The 26,239-nt window shown below is 36.7% G+C and overlaps 1 protein-coding gene across 1 annotated transcript in view; it reads left to right on the top strand.

Annotated features, from left to right (window-relative positions):
* The window catches only part of LOC147583221 (histone deacetylase 9-like), a 198,774-nt gene that overhangs the window by 2,006 nt on the left and 170,529 nt on the right, over positions 1-26,239 (top strand). The window lies entirely within an intron of this gene.

Below are 26,239 nucleotides of genomic sequence, written 5' to 3'. Positions count from 1 at the left end.
TGTGATTTAGAATGAACGTTAGCATATTAGATGCTCTGAAAGGTCCTTTGTTACCTACTTAATTTTGTTGAACAGGCATTTCCCAAATTTCATTGGACTACGATTCCCTTTTGCACATAGCACCACTCAGCATTCTTGGTTCTGAGGAGCTAGCTCACTTTTGGAATTTTGGCCTAGGCAGTCTGATTTCATGGTAGAGTAAATGACTTTTCTCTTTCATAATATGTATATTTTCCCTCTCACATTAAAACATCAATTGATTCTCTGTATTTAAGAGTCTTTTATGGTTTGTCTCCCTCTCTGTTTGAAACTATTTTTTCCCCTTCCCTTTCCCCATTGTCCTCTGTTACATCTCTCAAATCCCACATATGAGTGAAAACATATGGTATCTGTCTTTCTCTGACTGACTTATCTCACTTAGCATAATAACCTCCACTTCCATCCACGTTGTTGCAAATGGCAAGATTTCATTCTTTCTCATTGCCAAGTAGTATTCCATTGTATACATAAACCACATCTCAAACTGAGAGTTGATAAGGGGGGAGGGGGGGTTGGGGGGGAGTGGAAAATGGGTGATGGGCATTGAGGAGCACACTTGTTGAGACCAGCACTTGTATGTAAGTGATGTATTTATCATGGGAATCTACTCCCAAAGCCAAGAGCACACTGTATACACTGTATGTTAGCCAACTTGACAACAAATTATATATTAAAATATAAATTAAAAAAAATCAACTGATTAATTCATTGTTTTCAGTTTCTCTACAAAATGTAAGCAGTAATTGAAAGATAGGTTTGTATATACATATTATGTTCTGCTATTTTCTCCTATAAAGAACTTTTAAAATTAATTCAAGCAAGAAATGCAATAAGTTAAAAGCTTTCTTTTGGATATGGATTTTTTTTTAAAGAGTTTAATTCTCTGGTGTTGAAAACATACTATCAGTCCTTGTAAAGGACTATTTTAATATCAAATTATGTCAATATTACCTCACTTGCAAGATTTTAGGAGATTTTAACCTATTGTTAATGCATGATTTGGGGGTGTTTTGTTTAGTGGAAAGCAAAACAAACAACTGCATAAGAAATCTTAGAAGCATTATTTTTAAATTTACCATTTATAAATTCCCAAGGCGAAAATCCTATTGATGATGTATTTGAAACTTAAGGATATAATAGGGAAATTTTTCCACAAGTTAAGTTTTAGTGAGTTTCTGCTGTCCTGTATATCATGCATACTTCAATTTCTCATTTCAGTTATTTTTCATTTGCAAACAGGCCCAGGAAAATGAAAGAAAATATCTATTTTCAAAAAAATACATTAAAAATAAATATATTTAGGGGTGCCCAGGGTGGCTCAGTCAGTTAGTGCCCAACTCTTGATTTCAGCTCAGGTCATGGTTCCAGGGTCATAAGATCAAGTCCCATGTTGGGCTCTGCACGGAATGTGGAGCATGCTTACGATTCTCTCTCTCCCTCTGTCCCTCTCCTCTGCCCCTTCTCTCTCTTTCTAAAATAAAATAATAAGTAAATTTGGTTTTGAGACACTAAGGACAATTCTACCCACATTCCAGATTTTTATTTTGGAAAAAATATATACCCTCAAATATCTATACTATTTACAGAAAAAAAATAGCTGAAATAAGTTTATTTACTTAAAGACTGGGTTGCCTATAAAGATATTTTGGGTTAATTTATAATGACAGTAAAAAATTGCATTAAGAAACTTCAGAAGTTTCACTGCTATGATTTCTGTTTACCTATATTTGCAACTTACGAAACATTATTAATATTTTAAAGGAACTCTAATGGGATAAACACTTTAATACGTCACATAAGAATTTATTTGTTTACCAAGTTAACTTGGTAACTAGCATGATACATTTAATTGTCAACCTTACTATAGCAATGATTATATCCATTGATCTGCAATATGGAATTCTTAGTTTTTTTATTATCATAATACTATTTGGGGTATTAAGGCTTTACCTAAAATGGATTATGCATACCCAGCAGGGAAAGAGAGTTTGTATTTTGTACTACTTGTTCTCACATCACAAAGTGAATGGTGGGTAAGAATGTTTTCAAAGAACCCCTTTGGGGGCACCTGGGTGGCTCAGTTGGATAAGCATCTGACTTTGGCTCAGGTCATGATCTCACTGTTGATGGGTTCCAGCCCAGAGTAGGGCTCTGTGCTGACAACTCAGAGCCTGGAGTCTGCTTTGGGTTCTATGTCTCCCTCTCTCTCTGCCCCTGCCCCACTCATGCTCTGGGTCTTTCTCAGAAAAATAATTAGTTAATTAATTAATTAATTAAAAAAGTTGTTTGAATAACCCCTTTGAACACAACAATATCATTAAATAATGTGAAAACAGATAGTAAGTATACATTATTGTTTTTTGAATGAAATGGTAAGTGAATCAAGTGCTCTTGAAAGTGACTGAATGTCCTCAAGAGTGGTACTTTCTGTTTGCCTGGAATGCAGACACTTTATATTAGTAAACTTTTCTAAACTTCCCAGTGCAGTCACCATACCTAAGCTTAGTTAGAGGAGAAGCAATATTACCTAGCTAGGCAGATGAAACGTAAAATTTTAGCTTTTAAGGTTTATAGCTATTTAGAAACCAGATTTAAACCATAATAATTCTGTTAATTTTGAACTATACGAAGTCTCTTTGCCATTCAACTTGTATGACTAGAAGTACTTGTGAAGTTGTTATAGAGGAATCAAGAAAGTAAATCATCTCTTCAAAAACATTCATAGAACACATATTGTGTACCAGACACAGTGATGAGTACTTGGAATTTTGAGCTGACTTGCTCAGGATCATAAAAGAAGTGATGCTTAGGGGCGCCTGGGTGGCGCAGTCCGTTAAGCGTCCGACTTCAGCCAGGTCACGATCTCGCGGTCCGTGAGTTCGAGCCCCGCGTCGGGCTCTGGGCTGATGGCTCAGAGCCTGGAGCCTGTTTCCGATTCTGTGTCTCCCTCTCTCTCTGCCCCTCCCCCGTTCATGCTCTGTCTCTCTCTGTCCCAAAAATAAATAAACGTTGAAAAAAAAAAATTTTAAAAAAAGAAGTGATGCTTACTATTCTAGAGAACAAATATGCTTAGACATAGAGGGGATAATATAGTGAACTATTCCTGAAGAGTTTCAGGAAAGGCTTCATCAAGTTTTGTTGGACCTGTGTTTTCAAGGATGAGTGAGTTTTCAAGGGGTAAAGCAATTGGAGTGGGGGGCACTTATACGAAGCAGAGAAAATAGACTGTGAAAACCATAGAGTCATGAAATGATCTTGCTCTGTTGGCTTAAGAGTTTAAGGGTGGGATTGCCTGGCAGGAATATGGATCATACTCCATAAACTGTTTTGTTGGCAAAGAATTGCCCATATGAATATATAAATGCCTTTCTAATCTGGAGTTTTAGTAAGATAAACTCCAAAAACAATTTTTGATGTAGTATTACTTTATAAGCATATACTTCTTAATACAACCCTTGTTTCCCGGTATTAAAACTGAAGATCTTTCTGGCATCCATTTGTGGGTGCAGTATATGAAGATGGAGGAAAAAGTAAATGGGGCCGTTTCTTTTTTTCTTAATTTTTAATTGTTAATCAATTTTTAATTGATAGTATCTTTGGAGGGAAAGCCTCTCTCTGTGCAGCTATAGGGAAATATAAGATGGCTGCTTGTTTTACCAATGTTTGTCACATAGATTATTCTTGTGGTTTCTATTATGTGCTTTTTCTATAGCAAAAAGAATATTGCAGGCAAATGAAAAAATTTCATGTTTTCTATAAGCTTTAAAATAATTTTAAAAGTTAAATTGAATATGTAAATTAGTTCACATAACTAGTTATTTCTTCCATGTAGTTATTGTTCATATCTAAAAAATCGAAAATATATTTAAGATTTTTCATAACTTTAAAAAATATCCAATAATATCAGATATCTTTTATGGTGAACTAAAGTGTATTCCAAGACTACCATTTCATAAAATAATTATGGCTATCTTTATTGAGGTCTTTAAAAAAATTTTTGTTTAATGTTTATTTAGTTTTGAAAGAGAGAGAGAGAGAGAGTGAGTGAGCCTGAGTGGGGGAGGGCCAGAGGGAGAGGGAGACAGAATCTCCAGGCTCTAAGCTGTCAGCACAGAGTCCAATGCGGGGTTCAAACTCACAGACTGCAAGATCATGACTTGAGCCGAAGTTGGACACTTAACTGACTGAGCCACCCAGGCGCCCCCCATTTTTAAAAATGTTTTAAATTTTTTTTTAATGTTTATTTTTGAGAGAGAGAGAGATAGTGTGAGTGGGCAAGGAGCAGAGAGAGAGGGAGACAGAATCTGAAGCAGGCTCCGGCTCTGAGCTGTCAGCACAGAGCCCGACGTGGGGCCTGAACCCATGAACTGTGAGCTCATGACCTGAGCCGAAGTCAGACGCTTAACCAACTGAGCCACCCAGGTGCCCCTTAAAATTTTTTTTAATGTTTATTTATTGATTTCTTAAATGCAAGGTCCTAGATTAGAACTTTTATAAACATTATGGCTAATTTTTAAATGGTTTGTTTGCATAAGCCACAGAACTACTAAGTGTAAGTGCCATGGTGTGCATTCAGTTTATGGCTCTTAAAATTTCTCTGTCACACCACATTGCTACTCTTTCCTATTGTTCATCAATTAAGAGACTAAGGAGTTATAAAGCACAATGAAATTCTACCAAAATATAAGACCTTAACCCCCAATCTAAGTCACAAATGTCTGGTACACAGCATTGCAAAAAAAGAGCTATTCAGTGATGCTGGCTGGATGAATCAATGAATAAATGAATGAGTTAGAGAGGAAATGATACTGGCTACAGTAGAAGCACTGGAAACCCCTGGCATTAAGTCACCCTAGCAAAAATCTGAAACCTATCTATCTCTTGGCTCCTCAAGGAGTATATTTTACAAGGAACTCTGAACACTCACTCATTTGGTTATAATATTGTCAGATGTCTTCTCTTCATTTAATAAATATTTTTTTGAATGCCTGCTAAGCAGGGTCTGTTTCCGTCACTTCAAAATATTTTCCCAATTGTTCTGTTTCATCTATAGTCCCTAGATGAGCACTGGATGCATTATGTTTTCTAAAAATTCTTTAAGAGTTCTGCAGATGTTTAAATGATTATTTATAAAAGACCATTTAAATTGTTTGTTTATAGTGGGCAGGACACAATATCTCATGCTCCTAATGAAACCTAATGAAGTCAACATCTCCAAATGTTTTTTAAAAATGAGCAGTTTCCAATGTGGAAGTAGGACATTAGTAGTTCTTGAAATGTTGCCTATTTTATTCAATAAATAAATGAACGAGTGAATGAGTGAATAAATGACAATTCCTGTGTAGCTTTTTAATTTCAAAAACGAAGTACAAGCCCCTTAAAATCAGGTTTTGTTAAAATAATAAATGACTCATTTGACATACACTGAAGAGTAGCTAAGAGAGTAGAATAGAACTGTTGATTTGGGTTCCTTTGATACAAACAAGTTGTGATTTAAGAAATAACAACTCCCAAGCTAGTGTGTTATAGTCTGTAGTACCATAATTAATATTTGCTAGTGTTGAGGATTTCCAAAAGACAAAGTATCTATAAATAGTAGTTATTAAGGAATATTCAGGGGAAAACTCTGACCCAGACTATTCTATTTCACTGAGATTGTTCGTATGCCAACTAAAAAAGGGGATTTGAGTGAGTTTTCTAATTTAGAAAACATCTACCCAAAATTTTTGTTGTTACTTTTTTGTAAACTACCTATTTTTTCTTTACTGACTTATGAAGTCTCTCTAATCAGAATATTTGTAGTTATAAATATGGCCTTTGCTAAAATACTTAGACCACATAACCAAGTAGGTATATTTGTTACATCTTCCAAGCAGTCCAATCATTTGAATACATACACAGTCCAAACAGCCTATATCTTTTTCTCCTGTCTTTGGTTCATAACTGTTTGCTTTAATGATATAAACAAATTGAAAATCCATTAATACAAGACTGTGACTGGAAACTTGACTAGATAGCATAGTTATTCTCACTTCACTAAACTGTTGGTTCTGTTCTAGGTGCAGCATCTTTAAAATGGGAACCTTGGCTTTCTATGATTCTTTCCCACCTGTGGCAAAAAATTAAAAAAAAAATACACATATAACTTGAGAACAAAGAATTGAACCCTTTATTGTCATATTCATAAAGCAAGTGTTCCTTAGACAGCTAAACAGTAATGATTATCCTGGAGTTTTCTTAGAGTGGTTGAGTTTACCATGGAAAGATGGTAGATAATTTTGGTCAGGGGACATAAATAAGTGCAATATTTTATTTTGTCTCCTTGTTATTTAAGCAAACATACCATCACTATTCTAATTTTAGAGGACTGACTTCTAAATATTCTTGTCATATATAAGAGATTGCTAAATTCTGTCTGAAAAAGAGGTAAGACCATAATAAATATTTATGTTCTTTCTTGTTAGTAATGCCAACTAAGTAAATATTTTATATTGTTCTTACTTTTATCATATTTTAATATAATTTAATGCTAAGAGAGTGGAAAGTAGTATCATTGTAAAAATAACGTAATGATAATAATAGCATAGACCCTTCATTGAACACTTAATATTTGTTAGTTGCTCATTTTTTTTTTCATCTTACAAGTTAAGGGCTCCCAATTGCTAGATGAGGATACCAAGCCCCTTTTGAGTTTCAGTAGGTTTCCTGATGTCCCACAGCTGGTAAATGGTGATTAGGGACTCAATGACAATAAGAGTGAATGTGAAGACAGTACTCTTTGGGCCCCAAGCTATAAGCTATAGTTCCTCTATCAAGAGTAGGAGTGACAAAACAATAATATAGTGAGAAATTCTTTGCAAATACATTTTAGTCTATCCAACATTTGGTTTGGACATCTAAATTGGTAACACTTTTAAAATTGAAAATAACTCCTAGATTTTCACTACCCTTACATAATAACTCCAAGCCAATTCTCTGTGTGCCTTTCTACCTCATCTGACATAATAAGAGAGCCTATCAAATAAAGCCCCTATAATTTTTCTTCCTTTTTATAACCAGACTATTTACAGTGTGAAATATATGTTTTCCCTCTTTGTTAAAAGGCATATTTTTTTCTTATGTATACATTTACATTTTTTGAAATGAGTATATAATTGAACTTGAGAAATACCAAATTAAATTTTAATGGAATATAGAATGATAAATTAACTTTTAGATCCAATTTTGAAATAAAGAATGATTTGTTGTCATCTAAAAATCATACTCAATACTGCAAAAATGATTTGGGGTCTTATTTTGTCTATAAGAGCTGTGGTTGATGCTTCCCAGTCTTGAAATGGATTCTCAATTGTTAGTGACAACCAAATATATTATGCTCATGATAGTATGTATTTTCCCAAGGATGTTGAAGAAATTTTGGGAAAGCGGGTGGAATTTCTTGAAACAATTTGCCAATATGAAATACTGTACATATCAAATTGGCCCTACTACCATCTTTCCCAGACCATTTATCATAGCTCACAAATCAAGCCCACATTTTCTGTTTCTGAAAGACTTGGCTAATAAAGAAGATGTGGGCTTCAAATCTGAACTTGTCAATCAATCTTGGGAACAAAGCAGTAATGATTTTCATCTATTGATATTTTATTTCAATGAAGAGCAATGCATATGAATTTACTGCTGATGTGATGGACACTTTTACTTATTGTCCAGATTCTTTTCTTTATATTCAGCATGTAGAGATGTTTCAAGAAGTTTTATCAGAACAGGTCAGAAGAAAAAGATCCATAGGAATAAATTTTAGAAAGCTGTCAGCTCTATCTGCTCTTTAGTTTCAGCAATAAGTATAGTTTAACAACATTTTTTTCTCTTTCATCTGTGCAACATATTGTACCAATTTTCATCAAAAAATTACAATTTCTATAGGTGTGTGTCTCTAGATACCCTTAGAATTCTGCTCCCTGACCCTAAGAGTAAATTGATCTTATGCACACCTGTCTTCCTTAGGAAACTTGCAAACTTCATTTTTGAGTTGAGCATCAAAGAGATATGATATTATTAGACAGTAGAGAGCTCAGGTAAAAAGTCCAGGAAGTATCTTGAAGTGCTTGAAGTTTTGAAAGGCGAATTATATTATCTGCAGTGAAGAACTATTTAAAGTAGTTCAAATGCTCCAACATAGTTTTTATTATTATTTAAAAAGGTCAAATCCACTGTAAAAATTTTAAGACAACATTTTTCCCTTCTGAGTTAGAAATTTTAAAGCCCAAAATTTCCAGGAACTTGTGTAGCAGTTATACAGTTTTCCAAATAATAAGGACTAATTAAAAGTGTAGCTATGTTCAATTAAATCTTTTCCCTAGCAGTTCTAGGAAAGAAAGCAATTTGCGTGACTAAAAATGATTTGTTTTTATTTTCAAGATGGAACAATGGGTTATAAAACTTTTTTCTTGCACAAAATCCTTCCAACATATGTGTAATAATACTCAGAGATATCAAGAGATGAAAGCTTTCCATGAAATATGTGGAGGTTTTTAGCCCAGAAATAGCAGATCTTTTGGGTTGTCAAGCAACTCAGATCAATTCATTAACTTATCTTCTTGTAATAATGGAATTGTCTTGCATTTAATTATTATATAAATATAATGGAGAAACTATGGAGTCACACTTTTCCACAATTTTAGTGAATATATTAATATTATGCTTCATTTACTGGTAAGATAAAACCAAGTAGAAGTCACTTATTTTATATTTCTTTGGACAGCTATTAACCAAATTTCAGTGCCTTTGGGTCTTAGATGTGTTTCCTTGAAACTAAATAATTCCCCTTTATATCCATGATTTCATACCTAAAGTTTGTTATTATTAAGTTTGTTGAGATGACAAATAATGTGGAAAAAGAGAAATTTTGTTTTAATATACCATAAATGCAAATTTGTAGTCCCTTTTTTGAGAACAAGGTAATGTTCACTAAGGGAAATTCACTTACTTTTCCAGGTAGAGGAATCATCTTTGGAAAACTTCTGTTCAACAGAAAATCTGTTCACATACTACTTTTGAGGCTCAGGGCTGAAGTTTACACCATTTTCTGGTAGGCAGGACTTTCAGAGAATAGTCCAAGCCTTTGCATGACATCAAACATCTGGATGATAGACTCAGTTTTCCATATTTCATCCCAATGATTTGATGTAATGTAGATGAAACTTATAAATCAGCATCTGTTCCCATTTATGTTATGCAGACATTTAAACTCCCCTGGCACTCTTTTAGAAGGGTGAGGACTTTTCTTTGAATCTCCCATCTTTCTTGTGGGCACCACGGTCTTGGGATTGTCTAAACATCTTCTATTCTGAAGACCAGCACTGATGTTATGTAAAGCCATATGGAGGGCAGTGGATTTATGAACTACTTAATTTCTAATGGGAAGGACTTAGCAAAATAACATTCTTGCCATTTTATTTCATATTTGCAATTTAAAAAGTAAGTAGGAGAAGAGGTGTGATGGATGATTGAGTCACCTTTAAATCTTTGCAAAATTTTTAAATGCATCTACATTTCACTTTGAAGGTATTTTGCATACCAAGACACTTGTGGAAAAGTCCATCAGGAAAATAGCATCTACACATTATCTGACCTATTAAAGAAAGATACATATTGTTGTACTTGAAAACAAAAATATTGATTTACCTAGGATGTGTATTTTTGTTGGTTGATACCTTCTTGAAATTAAAATAATATTGGAGTTACTATTATGGACTGAATTTCAGAAACAAAGGGGCATTTTTACTCGAACAAAGTCAAAGGCAAAATAGTGAAGAGGAATTTATTTGCAATCCAGAGCAAGAATGGAGTGGGTACAAATCTATAATTTAAAAGTTTTGTAGCCCAAGAAAGCTTGGTCACTGGACCCTCTGCTTTCAGTTTCAGAAGAAGTCTCTTAGACACTAAAGTTACGACATCAAGCCTCTGACTTTTCTTTGTGTATACAAGTTCCCTTCTTTGTGTGAGTTTCCCTTTTATAGTGCGGGATTTCTAGATTGAAAATATCATTACAGAAATTATTCAGTGATGACTGCCTTCCAATAAATATAATTACATAAATATAGTATAATTTATAGCAGGTGAAAAAGGCAGGGACAGAAATAATAAAATCTGGTGTGTGTCATATTTTACTGATTTAGTTAAAAATGATTAAATTCTAAACTTTTCAGGGAACTGAAGTCTGCCAAAGTTTGTTAATACATTTCACTTTGTTTCTTGAGGATATGACAGTTGATAAAAATCAAATAATTGTATCTAGAATCCAAATGAAAAATATTTAATTAATATGTAAGGATCACTCACCTGTTTACTATTGTCAATATTTTTTAAACTTAACAAATTAATATTTTGTCTGTCTTCTAAAATAGCGATGATATATATCATATAGATATATATCATTGCATTATATATAATATTTGCTATATTTGCATACATGTATGCATACATAAATACATAACACTGCATTATGTTTAGATATATATGTATACAGATATGTGTACACATATACCATATGTGTGTATATATGTACATATGGATGTGTGTGTGTTTTTGATATATAAAATGTTTGACACAGTTCTCTAAACATGCTTTGGAAAAAATTAGTATGTAAAGATTTACTCCCATTATCAGAGCTGAGCATGAAATCTTGTACCAAATTTGAAGGACTTATGAGGCCCAATTTAAAATTTTGTTGTTTCATAATAACTTTGGAAAAGGGCATTGTTCCTTGTAAAATACCCACATGTTCTCCTTTGGAATGGCTCCAGACTGTAACTAAACCACGACGTTGCCCCCTGGTGCTTTATGTATTGTTTAATTGTTTGCCTTTGGTGGATGTTTTTATTAAAAGCCTATTATTTAGGATAAGACCAAAGTGTCATTTTAAGAACAACAGAAACAGAGCTGTTCAGTCCCATAGTTCTTTTTCATAGGTGTGTTAGTGAAAACTGGATGCAGCTAATGAGCCTGCCAACATTTTTTCTTGTAATACTTCAAAAAGAGCAACAACAACAACAAACAAAACTCTGGGTTTTTATTTTTCTCCAATAAAACATGGCTGAATTGGCTTAGAAGAGCTGTAAGTCTATGTGGCTGTACCCAGGGCAGAAGGGGAAGAGAGGTGTCTGCATGCTGTGTCTACCCACTCTGTCTGTGTTTGGTCCATGACAGCCTGGAGTTTCATGCACTTTGGTACATGCGGCCATATGAAACCCATGGAACACAGAGGCAGGGAAGTCCATGTGTCAGGAGGGTCATAGTGGGCTTCCTAGGGTATTTACCAAACCCATGTGTGCTTTAGTGTATGTCAGAGCTATAAAGAAAGTTTTTAATGTCCTCCCCATCACCACAGGTCAGATGCAAGGTAAGTATCATTCTGAGATTCTTAGATCACTGTGCATGTAAATTAGGTCTGGGAAAAGTTTTTAATTCAGTGTTCTTCTTGAATGTTTTATTTTCTCAAGTGGCATCATATTAATCACGCAACTGATTTCTCAGAAGTTCGTTCTGGAAAGAATTCACCATGTTCTCTAGCAGTTCCTTGCCACAGAGAGCAAGCAAGAATTTGATTAGTCTTCTTCCCAATCTTGTTTTTGTGACTGTGACCCACCCTCAGGCAAAAAACTTGAAGGCAATATACCTTGATAAAATTTCTAGGACTTAAATGATCTCATTAAATTCCGATGCTAGATATTATGTTGACATTTGAGGAAATATGATTATTGACAAAATGTAAGCCTGTTATACACTATATCACTTCAAAAGGAGAAAGGCCATTAGGGCATAATTACATCAGGAATAGTATACACATTTAGCTGGTTTATAAACTGTCACTTTCAGAAGTACGAAGACGTATAAAAATTTCCAAAGGTTCCATTATGACCCTATTTCCAACAGTATTCTCTGACAAACTAAATAAATTACTGCATGTATTGGACCTTTGAGGCTTGGGGCAAAGAATGGAAAAATTATTTACAAAAGCTTGAAAATATTTAATCACTAGAGGCAGGGGGGCAACAGTGTTTTAATTAGCAGGTCCTCGGGCCATTGGCTGACTGGAGGCTTTCTCAAACAACCACACAAATGCACTGAATAGCTGTTTGCCAGCCTTAGGGTCAGGCCTGAGATGAAACAGATAAGATAATTGGCTCTAATGAAATCCAGAAGGCCTTGGCTTTCTTGTCTGAGCTTGGATTTGAAAAGTGCGTGTGGAAGTGAGGCTTAATTCAAACCAGAACTGAGCTAGGCCCATTTCTTAGTGACTTTGATATTGTTTGAAGTTCTAAAAGTGTTCGCCACACCACTAGCCTGCTGGGCTGGGCCTCCCTGGTACCCTTAATTACTAAGCTTTATTGCTGACTTTACTACACAGGAAAGGGGCCATTATATGTTCCATCAACATCAGCTCTTCTCAGATTGGAGGAAAGGACAGGGTTAAAGGCCACTGTAGGAAGGCAAAAACTTCACTTTGAGGTAGTCAGATCATTTACCAGTGTTGAATTTCACCATTATGCACATACATTCCTTAGAACACAGAAGCCCAATTTCCATTTTTTAAACAAGTGATTACTTTCCAAAACATTTTTGTTTGTGCCTGTTTTTCGCAGAAAGAACGTTTATTTTGGGGGTCTGAAAATATTGCACCTGATATATTGAAAATATATATATACAACACCTCTCAGTCATCAAAACACAAAAGGTCTGGTTGGATTCTATAATAAGGAGGATTATTATTAATGCCCCTTTGAAGTGGAAATAAGTGAGGGACCCTCCTGTGGTGTGAGAGTTGTCCTGACACCCTCAGGAATAAAAACCCCTCAGGAGACTCTACAAAATTAAAGCCTGGCTTCTAGAGTGTTTCACAAACAGGTTATACATAAGGGTTCCCAATCCAGTCCAAAGCCAAGAAGCAAGCAAAACTGAGGAAGCTTCCCTCTTTAGGGGTCAGCTATAGTATCACCAAAGAGTCCATCCTCCTGAAGCTTGCTGCTATTCCTCTTTTGGTACAATTGAAAAAGATGGTTTCTGCATCTTAATGAAGTAATAATTATTCACCCCTTAGCCCTCTTAGATGAAGAGACCTGGACATGCCATAAATAGCCAAGGGGCATGGAGTCAGAGTCCATTTCCTGTCCTATTTAACACCTTTTGGTTAGGAAAATCATGAATGACACCATCTGATTTGGCTCTTTTTGAAATAAAAAGTTAATTATTTTTGCATTATTTAAGTAAACTTGACATTAATGTGTTCTCATTTCATGCATTATCCTGGTGACCATTCATTTAGTACTCCTTTCTGAGTGTTCTTTTGCACAGGCTGAATTTGGCACTGGTTCTCCCCAAGGATGTGGCTTCACCTAAGTAACCACATGGAGAACCCAGGGAAATTAGCATTAAGGAGACAAAACTAAGCCTTTACTCCCTAATTTCTCCTAAAAGAAATTAAGGAGGCCCTTGACAGACCTTGGTCAGTGATGAACCTGATATCAACTCAACACCAATCAGAAAAAAAGAAGAGTCTTAGAATACTCAGCTAATTCAAAATATTTGCTTTTTCATTAGACACTGTTATTGACTGAATGTGTCAATTCATTTGTTGATACTGTAACCCCCAGTGCAATGGTGTTTGGAGATGGGGCCTGTGGGAAGTAATTAGAGTTAGATGAGATCATGAGGGCAGAGTTCTGATCTGATGGGATTAGTGAAGAGATATCACAGAGCTTGCTCTTCTCCCTTTCTCCTTCTCTGTGCACTGAGGAGAGGCCATGTGAGCACATGCTGGCACCCTAATCTCAGACTCTAGGCTCCAGAATTGTGGGAATTTCTATTTCCGTTGTTAAACCATCCAGTTTATGGTGTTTGGTTATGGCAGCTTGAGCAGAGTTAAGACATCTACCACAAAGATCTTTCGGAGACCAAACAACCCAATAATGGCTCTAAATTTGAGATAGCAATGAAAGGATTTTCCATACTACAGTGTGCTAAACAGTAGATTCAGGGGATGCTAGCAAGTGTTTCTCAACGATTAAAATATGGTGAAAAAAAAATCTCCCCTTAAAGATAAATAATTTGCAAAGCAAATTTAAGACAACAATTTTAGGTATTAAGGAAATTTATCATATTATTTAATGTGTTATTTCCTCAAATTACTTGAACATAGATTGCCCTGCTTCCCAATTACTTTCCCCCAAAATGATTATAAATATGGAAACTAGCATTTTACTGAACATAGTTTGGAAAATCCTGACATATAGGGAACAAACTTGGTGAGTATTGCAGACAGTTCATTATTAATTAAACATAATATAAAAGTAAATAAGATCATTTATTCTTATGATACTCAATATAGTTAAAAATAAGTACAATATATGTTATATATTATTTATAATACATCAAATTTTATTATTAGATAAACTGAGCACACGGATGACCTATATTCTACAGATTATCATCTCCATTTTCCACTGGTTGCATCTGTGTGGTCCTTAGCATAGAGTCATAAAGCCAAAAAAGAAAGGAGAAACAGAATCAACAAGAGAGAAAAAGGGAAAAAAGGGTCAGTTTTCTTTGATATCACTATTAAATCATCCAGTGAATTTTCTTAGGGTAAAGTTACTGCCATTCAAATTTATAGCAAATTGGTTGTATTTTATAGTTACTGTATATATTTTGTTTCAGCTTAAATATGTGCACATATCTCCCAAACTTACTTGAGATCAGATATGACACATTAAAAACATGGATTTGTTTCTTTTTAACTCTTACAAACAGCAACTAATTGCAGTGTGAACATATAATTGGTTTTATGGGTAAACCCATTTATGGACTTACAAAGTTTTAAGACCTCATTTGTTATTCATGATTATGTTTTGCTGAGGGAAAAGGGGGGAAATTAATCTGTCTTTATGTCAATAAGGGAGGGTTTTAATTAAGTGAATATCTTTCATGATAAGAAAGCACACCTGAAATAAGACAGTAAATGTTAAAACATATTACTTTTCCTGGTTAAACAAGTGGCTTTGGAAGCGGATCCTGTGATATCATGGTGTGGCAATGTCATTTGGTTTCTAAAGATAACATTTCTAGATGTACAGATGTTCTCAACTTTATTAAACCACAGCTGTGGTTATCAGATGTTTATTCAACAGATACTGCAATTATCAAAACAATAAATCAACAATGTCCTTAGTCATTTGCTTAAAATGCACTTTCAAGTACTAAGTACTCAGCCAATGTCTTAAGATGTCCATGTAGGTTGAATTATACAAGCAAAAGAAAAAAAAGCCTAAATAAAAACAAGCAAAGACAAAAAGGTTTTTTTCTATCAAAGGATTCAGACACCATGAAATAGCATTATGACAATGAGCCTTTATGACATTAAAAGAAAATACCTTTCTTGGATAATACAGAAGAATACAACCTTTCTTGGCTAAATTGACCCTGATTCCAATGTGCTACATATGGGATGTGCTTGAGAAACCATGGTGTGGCCACAAGGAGCAATGTTTCATGTGATGGAGACTCTTGTACTTCTTGTTCTGGGAGAGGCAGATGTGTGACAATTCTCTTCCCAAAATGACAGCTGAGAGAAGAATAAGCCTACAAAATGTTTCCTTCCATGACCCATTAATAGCGTTTTTTGGGCCCAGCGTAATAAAGAAGCGTCTTTCTTGCCAAAGTTCAAAAGTTCTGCATCTATTGATTTGTCCTCAGACATTTTTATATGTTGGACAAGTTACTTAAAAGATCACACAAATTAGTGTCAGCATAGAAAAAGAGTTGGATGTTCCATCACCATTAATTCAAAATGAGAAACTGAGTGCATTACCAAGACAAACTTGAATGGATTTAGAAATATACTGAGAAGAAATCAGTTCTGGTTTCAGTGTTTCACTTTGCCCCACAGTGGCTTGCCTTTGCTCATACCACATTTTCCCTAGGAGGATCTGGGCTGCAGTGCCTGCCCACTGGTGCAGATATGACTATCTCTTGGTAATTATCATCCTTTATTTGCCTTCCCATGAAACTGCACTTTTAATTTTCAAAGGGTACAGGTAAAATGTTAAGACCTGGATCTATATGATGTAATTCTTTTGAAATGTTAGTGTATTGATTTATATTACATCATCTAATCAACTTTTGACAATTCCGTTAGCATGGAATGTCTTTAATTCTGTCTTCTAAAATACATTTATGAAAAAAAAAACATTTTCCATTTTCTTTATGAAAACATCAACTCAAAGCTGGTTTCCTGAATGCTTAGATTCATTAGACTTTTTTCCCCTTTTGTAATACAGAACCAGCCACACACCAATGCCTTCTAACCTTCTGGCAGGCAGGTATGCCTGTGGGGGAAATACCATAGAAACTGAGGTTTATTGGAAACTTGTCCCCAGATAAAGCTCTCTCTGAAATGGCTCCTGAGTGGTACAGAAATGGCACAATTCTATTCTGCCTTATCAGTATCTCAGTTCAGCCTTTGGAGCATTTTTTATAAGAAGTAGATGTGCATAAAGCTGCCTTAGGAATAACTGATCTAATACTAATATGGGCTCAACTCTAAGCTAGTTGCTATGGAGGAAAATGCAGAAGTATCCAGTAGTCTCCCTGGAAAAGTTTACAGTCCTGGTTGGGAGTGAAAATTACTATGAAAAAAGCATGAGATATTGACCATTCAGTAGAAGAATACAGATAAGGGAAAGGATTGCTGATTCAAGCCTTATGAGCAGGACCCACTTCCTCAGGTATCCAGGGAAGGATAATTTCATACAACACAGGCATATTATCATTCCTATTCAGGGGCAGACCCTTTTTATGGGTCTCAATCATGTACAATGATGCGGACTCTCAGAAAAAGAATACAAAGGAAAAATTTCAAAAATAGGTGCAGGGCTTCCAGAAGTTTCTATGTGAGTGGAAATTAAGCTTCACAAGCTTTATAGTAAATATGTCTTGGTTCATATAATCTTAATGCCTTGGATTGCTATCATTTGGAATGAAACAGTGTACAACATATCATGTAAAGAGCCTTAGATAAAATTAGGGGCTATCCTAGCTAGTGATGGGAAGCAGACATTTTACAAGGGTGGAGAATCTCTTAGAGAAACTGCACTGATAGAGAATGGTCTTGTCATAAAAATTCAACTTTGGTACATTTTTCATCCTAGGGCACAGAGCAAGGAGATCAAAGTAAAGGATGTTTTTTCTCTTACCAGTATATGTTAAGGTCGATAATGAATGAATGAATGAACAGAAAGGATCCATAAAGGGAAAATAATGAAGTCAATTTAAACAAAACAAATCCAAGTGAGGGTAGTGAGAGCAACCAATGTTTGCTTGGGGGAGTATACACTTTTATTTTGGCTTTGGTGTGAAGAGTCTGCACCTGTTTGTGAACACGTTCAAAATCTGGACTGAGGCAAGTCCCTGAGCTGGCCTGGCTCTGACTTTTCTTCTAAGGTGTAGTGTTGCTTTAATGTGGTTCACATGTAGGGTGTTTCATCTTAACTAGAGTGATTTATATTAATGAAATGAAACAGAATATATTGACTTCTCAGTCTCTTTTAAAAATATTAAATAAATATGTCTAGGACTTTTGTATGATTGTGTTTATTAAAACAAATGGAAAGCTTTAATGCATTCCAAAATAAATGTGTAGGTGACCCTGAGTATGGTTAAGTCCATTAGGAAAAACAAATGAGTTTGGGGTTCCATATCAATGCTGAAAATTCTAAATAACCATTAAGATCAGACAGCATCAATTCTAAGGTAATTAATTCTGTGATTTAGAATATTCTTTTGTCTGGCTTCAGAAACTTTTTTCCTAAAACCATGATTCTGAAAATATATTCAGGGCATCATTATAAATCTGATACTAGCTCTCCTTAGAATAGACCTTCTTGGAAATAAAGTATGTCATCTTTACTTTTAAAGTGTCTTTGAAAATGTTATAATTTAAGAATTTAGGGGAGAGGGAAGATGGCGGCGTAGGAGGATGCTGGGCTCACCGCGCGTCCTGCTGATCACTTAGATTCCACCTACACCTGCCTAAATAACCCAGAAAACCACCAGAGGATTAGCAGAACGGAGTCGCCGGAGCCAAGCACAGACGAGAGGCCCACGGAAGAGGGTAGGAAGGGCGGCGAGGCGGTGCGCGCTCCACGGACTGGCGGGAGGGAGCCGGGGCAGAGGGGCGGCTCGCCAGCCAAGCAGAGCCTCCGAGTCTGGCTTGCAAAAAGCGGAGGGGCCTGACGGACTGTGTTCCGACAGCAAGCGCGACTTAGCGTCTGGGAGGTCATAAGTTAACAGCTCTGCTCAGAAAGCGGGAAGGCTGGAGGACAAAGGGAAGGAGAGCTGCTGAGCCCCCTGACGACAGAGCTCAGTTTGGTGGGGAACAAAGGCGCTCGCCAGCGCCATCTCCCCCGCCCATCCCCCAGCCAAAATCCCAAAGAGAACCAGTTCCTGCCAGGGAACTTGCTCGCTCCGCGCAAACACCCAACTCTGCGCTTCTGCGGAGCCAAACCTCCGGCAGCGGATCTGACTCCCTCCTGCTGCCACAGGGCCCCTCCTAAAGTGGATCACCTAAGGAGAAGCAAGCTAAGCCTGCCCCTCCTGCCCCTGTGCACCTTGCCTCCCCACCCCACCTAAGACGCCAGATCCCCAGCATCACAAGCCTGGCAGTGTGCAAGTAGCCCAGACAGGCCACCCCACCCGACAGTGAATCCCGCCCCTAGGAGAGGGGAAGAGAAGGCACACACCAGTCTGACTGTGGACAAGGCGGTGGGCTGGGGGCAGACATCAGGTCGGACTGCGGCTCCGCCCACCAACTCCAGTTATACATCACAGCACAGGGGAAGCACCCTGCAGGTCCTCACCACGCCAGGGACTATCCAAAATGACCAAGCGGAAGAATTCCCCTCAGAAGAATCTCCAGGAAATAACAACAGCTAATGAGCTGATCAAAAAGGATTTAAATAATATAACAGAAAGTGAATTTAGAATAATAGTTATAAAATTAATCGCTGGGCTTGAAAACAGTATAGAGGACAGCAGAGAATCTCTTGCTACAGAGATCAAGAGACTAAGGAACAGTCACGAGGAGCTGAAAAACGCTTTAAACGAAATGCATAACAAAATGGAAACCACCACGGCTCAGATTGAAGAGGCAGAGGAGAGAATAGGTGAACTAGAAGATAAAGTTATGGAAAAAGAGGAAGCTGAGAAAAAGAGAGATAAAAAAATCCAGGAGTATGAGGGGAAAATTAGAGAACTAAGTGATACACTAGAAAGAAATAATATACGCATAATTGGTATCCCAGAGGAGGAAGAGAGAGGGAAAGGTGCTGAAGGGGTACTTGAAGAAATAATAGCTGAGAACTTCCCTGAACTGGGGAAGGAAAAAGGCATTGAAATCCAAGAGGCACAGAGAACTCCCTTCAGACGTAACTTGAATCGATCTTCTGCACGACATATCATAGTGAAACTGGCAAAATACAAGGATAAAGAGAAAATTCTGAAAGCAGCAAGGGGTAAACGTGCCCTCACATATAAAGGGAGACCTATAAGACTCGTGACTGATCTCGCTTTTGAAACTTGGCAGGCCAGAAAGAATTGGCACGAGATTTTCAGTGTGCTAGACAGAAAAAATATGCAGCCGAGAATCCTTTATCCAGCAAGTCTGTCATTTAGAATAGAAGGAGAGATAAAGGTCTTCCCAAACAAACAAGAACTGAAGGAATTTGTCACCACTAAACCAGCCCTACAAGAGATCCTAAGGGGGACCCTGTGAGACAAAGTACCAGAGACATCACTACAAGCATAAAACATACAGACATCACAATGACTCTAAACCCACATCTTTCTATAATAACACTGAATGTAAATGGATTAAATGCGCCAACCAAAAGACATAGGGTATCAGAATGGATAAAAAAACAAGACCCATCTATTTGCTGTCTACAAGAGACTCATTTTAGACCTGAGGACACCTTTAGATTGAGAGTGAGGGGATGGAGAACTATTTATCATGCTACTGGAAGCCAAAAGAAAGCTGGAGTAGCCATACTTCTATCAGACAAACTAGACTTTAAATTAAAGGCTGTAACTAGAGATGAAGAAGGACATTATATAATAGTGACAGGGTCTATCCATCAGGAAGAGCTAACAATTATAAATGTCTATGTGCCGAATACCGGAGCGCCCAAATATATAAAACAATTACTCATAAACATAAGCAACCTTATTGATAAGAATGTGGTAATTGCAGGGGACTTTAACACCCCACTTACAGAAATGGATAGATCATCTAGACACACGGTCAATAAAGAAACAAGGGCCCTGAATGAGACATTGGATCAGATGGACTTGACAGATATATTTAGAACTCTGCATCCCAAAGCCACAGAATATACTTTCTTCTCGAGTGCACATGGAACATTCTCCAAGATAGATCATATACTGGGTCACAAAACAGCCCTTCATAAGTTTACAAGAATTGAAATCATACCATGCATACTTTCAGACCACAATGCTATGAAGCTTGAAATCAACCACAGAAAAAAGTCTGGAAAACCTCCAAAAGCATGGAGGTTAAAGAACACCCTACTAACGAATGAGTGGGTCAATCAGGCAATTAGAGAAGAAATTAAAAAATATATGGAAACAAATGAAAATCAAAATACAACAATCCAAACGCTTTGGGACGCAGCGAAGGCAGTCCTGAGAGGAAAATACATTGTAATCCAGGCCTATCTCAAGAAACAAGAAAAATCCCAAATACAAAATCTAACAGCACACCTAAAGGAAATAGAAGCAGAACAGCAAAGGTAGCCTAAACCCAGCAGAAGAAGAGAAATAATAAAGATCAGAGCAGAAATAAACAATATACAATCTAAAAAAACTGTAGAGCAGATCAACGAAACCAAGAGTTGGTTTTTTGAAAAAATAAACAAAATTGACAAACCTCTAGCCAGGCTTCTCAAAAAGAAAAGGGAGATGACCCAAATAGATAAAATCATGAATGAAAATGGAATGATTACAACCAATCCCTCAGAGATACAAACAATTATCAGGGAATACTATGAAAAATTATATGCCAACAAATTGGACAACCTGGAAGAAATGGACAAATTCCTGAACACCCACACTCTTCCAAAACTCAATCAGGAGGAAATAGAAAGCTTGAACAGACCCATAACCAGCGAAGAAATTGAATCGGTTATCAAAAATCTCCCAACAAATAAGAGTCCAGGACCAGATGGCTTCCCAGGGGAGTTCTACCAGACGTTTAAAGCAGAGATAATACCTATCCTTCTCAAGCTATTCCAAGAAATAGAAAGGGAAGGAAAACTTCCAGACTCATTCTATGAAGCCAGTATTACTTTGATTCCTAAACCAGACAGAGACCCAGTAAAAAAAGAGAACTACAGGCCAATATCCCTGATGAATATGGATGCAAAAATTCTCAATAAGATACTAGCAAATCGAATTCAATGGCATATAAAAAGAATTATTCACCATGATCAAGTGGGATTCATTCCTGGGATGCAGGGCTGTTCAACATTCGCAAATCAATCAACGTGATACATCACATTAACAAAAAAAAAGAGAAAAACCATATGATCCTGTCAATCGATGCAGAAAAGGCCTTTGACAAAATCCAGCACCCTTTCTTAATAAAAACCCTTGAGAAAGTCGGGATAGAAGGAACATACTTAAAGATCATAAAAGCCATTTATGAAAAGCCCACAGCTCACATCATCCTCAACGGGGAAAAACTGAGAGCTTTTTCCCTGAGATCAGGAACACGACAGGGATGCCCACTCTCACCGCTGTTGTTTAACATAGTGCTGGAAGTTCTCGCATCAGCAATCAGACAACAAAAGGAAATCAAAGGCATCAAAATTGGCAAAGATGAAGTCAAGCTTTCGCTTTTTGCAGATGACATGATATTATACATGGAAAATCCGATAGACTCCACCAAAAGTCTGCTAGAACTGATACATGAATTCAGCAAAGTTGCAGGATACAAAATCAATGTCCAGAAATCAGTTGCATTCTTATACACTAACAATGAAGCAACAGAAAGACAAGTAAAGAAACTGATCCCATTCACAATTGCACCAAGAAGCATAAAATATCTAGGAATAAATCTAACCAAAGATGTAAAGGATCTGTATGCTGAAAACTATAGAAAGCTTATGAAGGTAATTGAAGAAGATTTAAAGAAATGGAAAGACATTCCCTGCTCATGGATTGGAAGAATAAATATTGTCAAAATGTCAATACTACCCAAAGCTATCTACACATTCAATGCAATCCCAATCAAAATTGCACCAGCATTCTTCTCGAAACTAGAACAAGCAATCCTAAAATTCATATGGAACCACAAAAGGCCCCGAATAGCCAAAGTAATTTTGAAGAAGAAGCCCAAAGCAGGAGGCATCACAATCCCAGACTTTAGCCTCTACTACAAAGCTGTCATCATCAAGACAGCATGGTATTGGCACAAAAACAGACACATAGACCAATGGAATAGAATAGAAACCCCAGAACTAGACCCACAAACGTATGGCCAACTCATCTTTGACAAAGCAGGAAAGAACATCCAATGGAAAAAAGACAGTCTCTTTAACAAATGGTGCTGGGAGAACTGGACAGCAACATGCAGAAGGTTGAAACTAGACCACTTTCTCACACCATTCACAAAAATAAACTCAAAATGGATAAAGGACCTGAATGTGAGACAGGAAACCATCAAAACCTTAGAGGAGAAAGCAGGAAAAGACCTCTCTGACCTCAGCCGTAGCAATCTCTTACTCGACACATCCCCAAAGGCAAGGGAATTAAAAGCAAAAGTGAATTACTGGGACCTTATGAAGATAAAAAGCTTCTGCACAGCAAAGGAAACAACCAACAAAACTAAAAGGCAACCAACAGAATGGGAAAAGATATTTGCAAATGACATATCGGACAAAGGGCTAGTATCCAAAATCTATAAAGAGCTCACCAAACTCCACACCCAAAAAGCAAATAACCCAGTGAAGAAATGGGCAGAAAACATGAATAGACACTTCTCTAAAGAAGACATCCGGATGGCCAACAGGCACATGAAAAGATGTTCAGCGTCGCTCCTTATCAGGGAAATACAAATCAAAACCACACTCAGGTATCACCTCACGCCAGTCAGAGTGGCCAAAATGAACAAATCAGGAGACTATGGATGCTGGAGAGGATGTGGAGAAACGGGAACCCTCTTGCACTGTTGGTGGGAATGCAAATTGGTGCAGCCGCTCTGGAAAGCAGTGTGGAGGTTCCTCAGAAAATTAAAAATAGACCTACCCTATGACCCAGCAATAGCACTGCTAGGAATTTATCCAAGGGACACAGGAGTACTGATGCATAGGGGCACTTGTACCCCAATTTTCATAGCAGCACTGTCAACAATAGCCAAATTATGGAAAGAGCCTAAATGTCCATCAACTGATGAATGGATAAAGAAATTGTGGTTTATACACACAATGGAATACTACGTGGCAATGAGAAAAAATGAATTATGGCCTTTTGTAGCAACGTGGATGGAACTGGAGAGTGTGATGCTAAGTGAAATAAGCCATACAGAGAAAGACAGATACCATATGGTTTCACTCTTATGTGGATCCTGAGAAACTTAACAGGAACCCATGGGGGAGGGGAAGGAAAAAAAAAAAAAAAGAGGTAGAGTGGGAGAGAGCCAAAGCATAAGAGACTGTTGAGAACTGAGAACAAACTAAGGGTTGATGGGGGGTGGGAGGGAGGAGAGGGTGGGTGATGGGTATTGAGGAGGGCACCTTTTGGGATGAGCACTGCGTGTTGTATGGAAACCAATTTGACAATAAATTTCATATATAAATAAAAAAAGAAGAAAAAAAAAGAAAAAAAAAGAAAATGCAATGATTCAAATAAAAGAATATTGTAATGTCAGACAGGAATTTTTATTTTTTAATATATGTTTATACTCCATAAAGTACTTACCTGATAACTCAGAATACCTTCTACAAGTAGAATAATGTATAGTGAGTGATAAATAGTGAATAAAATATAAAAGTATAAAAGAAGGTGAACAAAGTCAATAAAATGTAGAGAAAAAAAAGAATTTAGGTTCTAGTGTGTAATTGGTATTACTAATATAGAACAAATCATTTCAATAGAATTTAACAAAGCAGCAGAAATATTCTTTTCAACTCTTAGATTTCATTAGTGTACATTTGCCTATCCCTACACAACACTATCATGTAATTAAATTCCATGGAAATTAAATAAGTCAGATGAATAGAGTTTTAAAAAATTGGTTGATTGGATTTTTTTCAGAAATTAACTATCTGGAAAAAACATTAGACAAAGGATAATTCATATATCTGGTTGTCTTCACTGCTGGTTGAACTATAATTTATTCAGCTGATTATGACATTTAGAAAAACCAGAATTAAGGGAAAAATTTACTTGCTAGGACCATAGTGACACACTTTTAATTCCACTAGTATAAGTTAGCAGTAATCTATTTTGGAGAGACTTTTTAAAGTCAAGGCTAAGAAAGTAAAACTGAATAAAATTTGTATTTAAAAAAATCTTGTCGATTGTTGTGGGCAGATTTCGCCAGATCTGTACCAGAAATTTGCCTAATGCCATGTAACTATGGGTATTTGGTAAGCACGTCAGGTGGCAGCTACAACATTTTTGAGAAATGCTTAGCTCCTCCGTCTGATGGTTGATACATATTACACTACCATAGATTAGCAATTGAAAAATTAGGGGCACCTGGGTGGCTCAGTCAATTAAGCATCTGTCTCTTGATTTCGGTTCAGGTCATGGTCTAAACAGTTTATGAGATTGAGCCCAGTGTCAGGCTCTGCAGTGACAACACAGAGGCTGCTTGGGATTCTCTGTCTCCTAAATCTCTGCCCCTCCCCCTGTGCTCATTCTCTCCCTCCCTCTCTCTCTTTCTCTCTTGCCTCTCTCTCAAAATAAATAAACACTTAAAAAATTTTTTTAGTGTTTTTATTTATTTTTGAGACAGAGAGACACAGAGCATGAGCAGGGGAGGAGCAGAGAGAGAGGGAGACACAGAATCCGAAGCAGGCACCAGGCTCCGAGCTCTCGGCACAGAGCCCGACGCGGGGCTCAAACTCACGGATTGTGAGATCATGACTTGAGCTGAAGTCAGACGCTCAACCAACTGAGCCACCCAGGTGCCCCAAAATAAACATTTTTTAAAAGAAGAAAACCTATAGTTTTATTTTTGATCTATTGGGTATATATATATTAAGTAAGTGATATTCTTGTGGGCCTCATGGTAGTGATGGTGATCATAATGATGTTGATGCTGGTCATTTAATAAGTACTAAGATTGTTACGGTATCTTACAGCATAGAAAATAAATCTGTGACACTTCAAGAGTATTATCACTTAGAAAAGAGGATCAGAAGAAGGGTCACTATGTGGGTAAAGAAAGTACAGAAATGGCTGAATGAAGACAAATAAAATAGATAAAAGGAAGTGAGGACAGAGTATGATGGCCTGAGTAGGAAAAAAATTAGTGGAGGAAAAATCTAAAAAGCCTCTTAGAGGAGTAAATAATCAAATCAGGGGTAACTTTTAAAAAACTGGATGGGAGTGAGGAGTCACTACAATTAAGAAAAAAACAAATATAGTAAATGCCATTATTTCAACTGCTATAATTTATGATCATTGCCATTATAGCTTTTTTGGTCAGTATATTTTGTCAGTGCATTTAAAACCCAAGGAAGGCAATGTGGTCAGTGTCTGTACAAATTGATCCGTTCTTATGTTGTGATTGTTAAACATTTTGAATATCACCAAGGTGTAAAATAATTCTTTTATACCAAAATGGGAAAACTTTAGCAATTGGTTGCTAAAGTGATTGGTGTCAGATTTCAGAGGTAGATGGAATTAGGGAGGGAATCCTTTAATCCCATCACACTCTACTCTCCAAAGGCAGAGTTGAAAGCAAAAGGCCTCACTTCCATCACAGAGCCAATGACCAGCAGAGCATAGGTTCAAACATGGATGGTCTGACATCAAGTCCAGGGCTCTTTAAACTAGATTCCATACAGCAAATTTTTTTTTCTAAATATACATCCCCAAAGGTCTGTCTTGCCTGGCA

This window comes from Puma concolor, chromosome A2, assembly GCF_028749965.1.
Source record: "Puma concolor isolate L17-30 chromosome A2, mPumCon1.1.hap2, whole genome shotgun sequence".
Lineage (NCBI taxonomy): Eukaryota > Metazoa > Chordata > Mammalia > Carnivora > Felidae > Puma > Puma concolor.
This window is presented reverse-complemented; position numbering and strand designations above follow the sequence as displayed.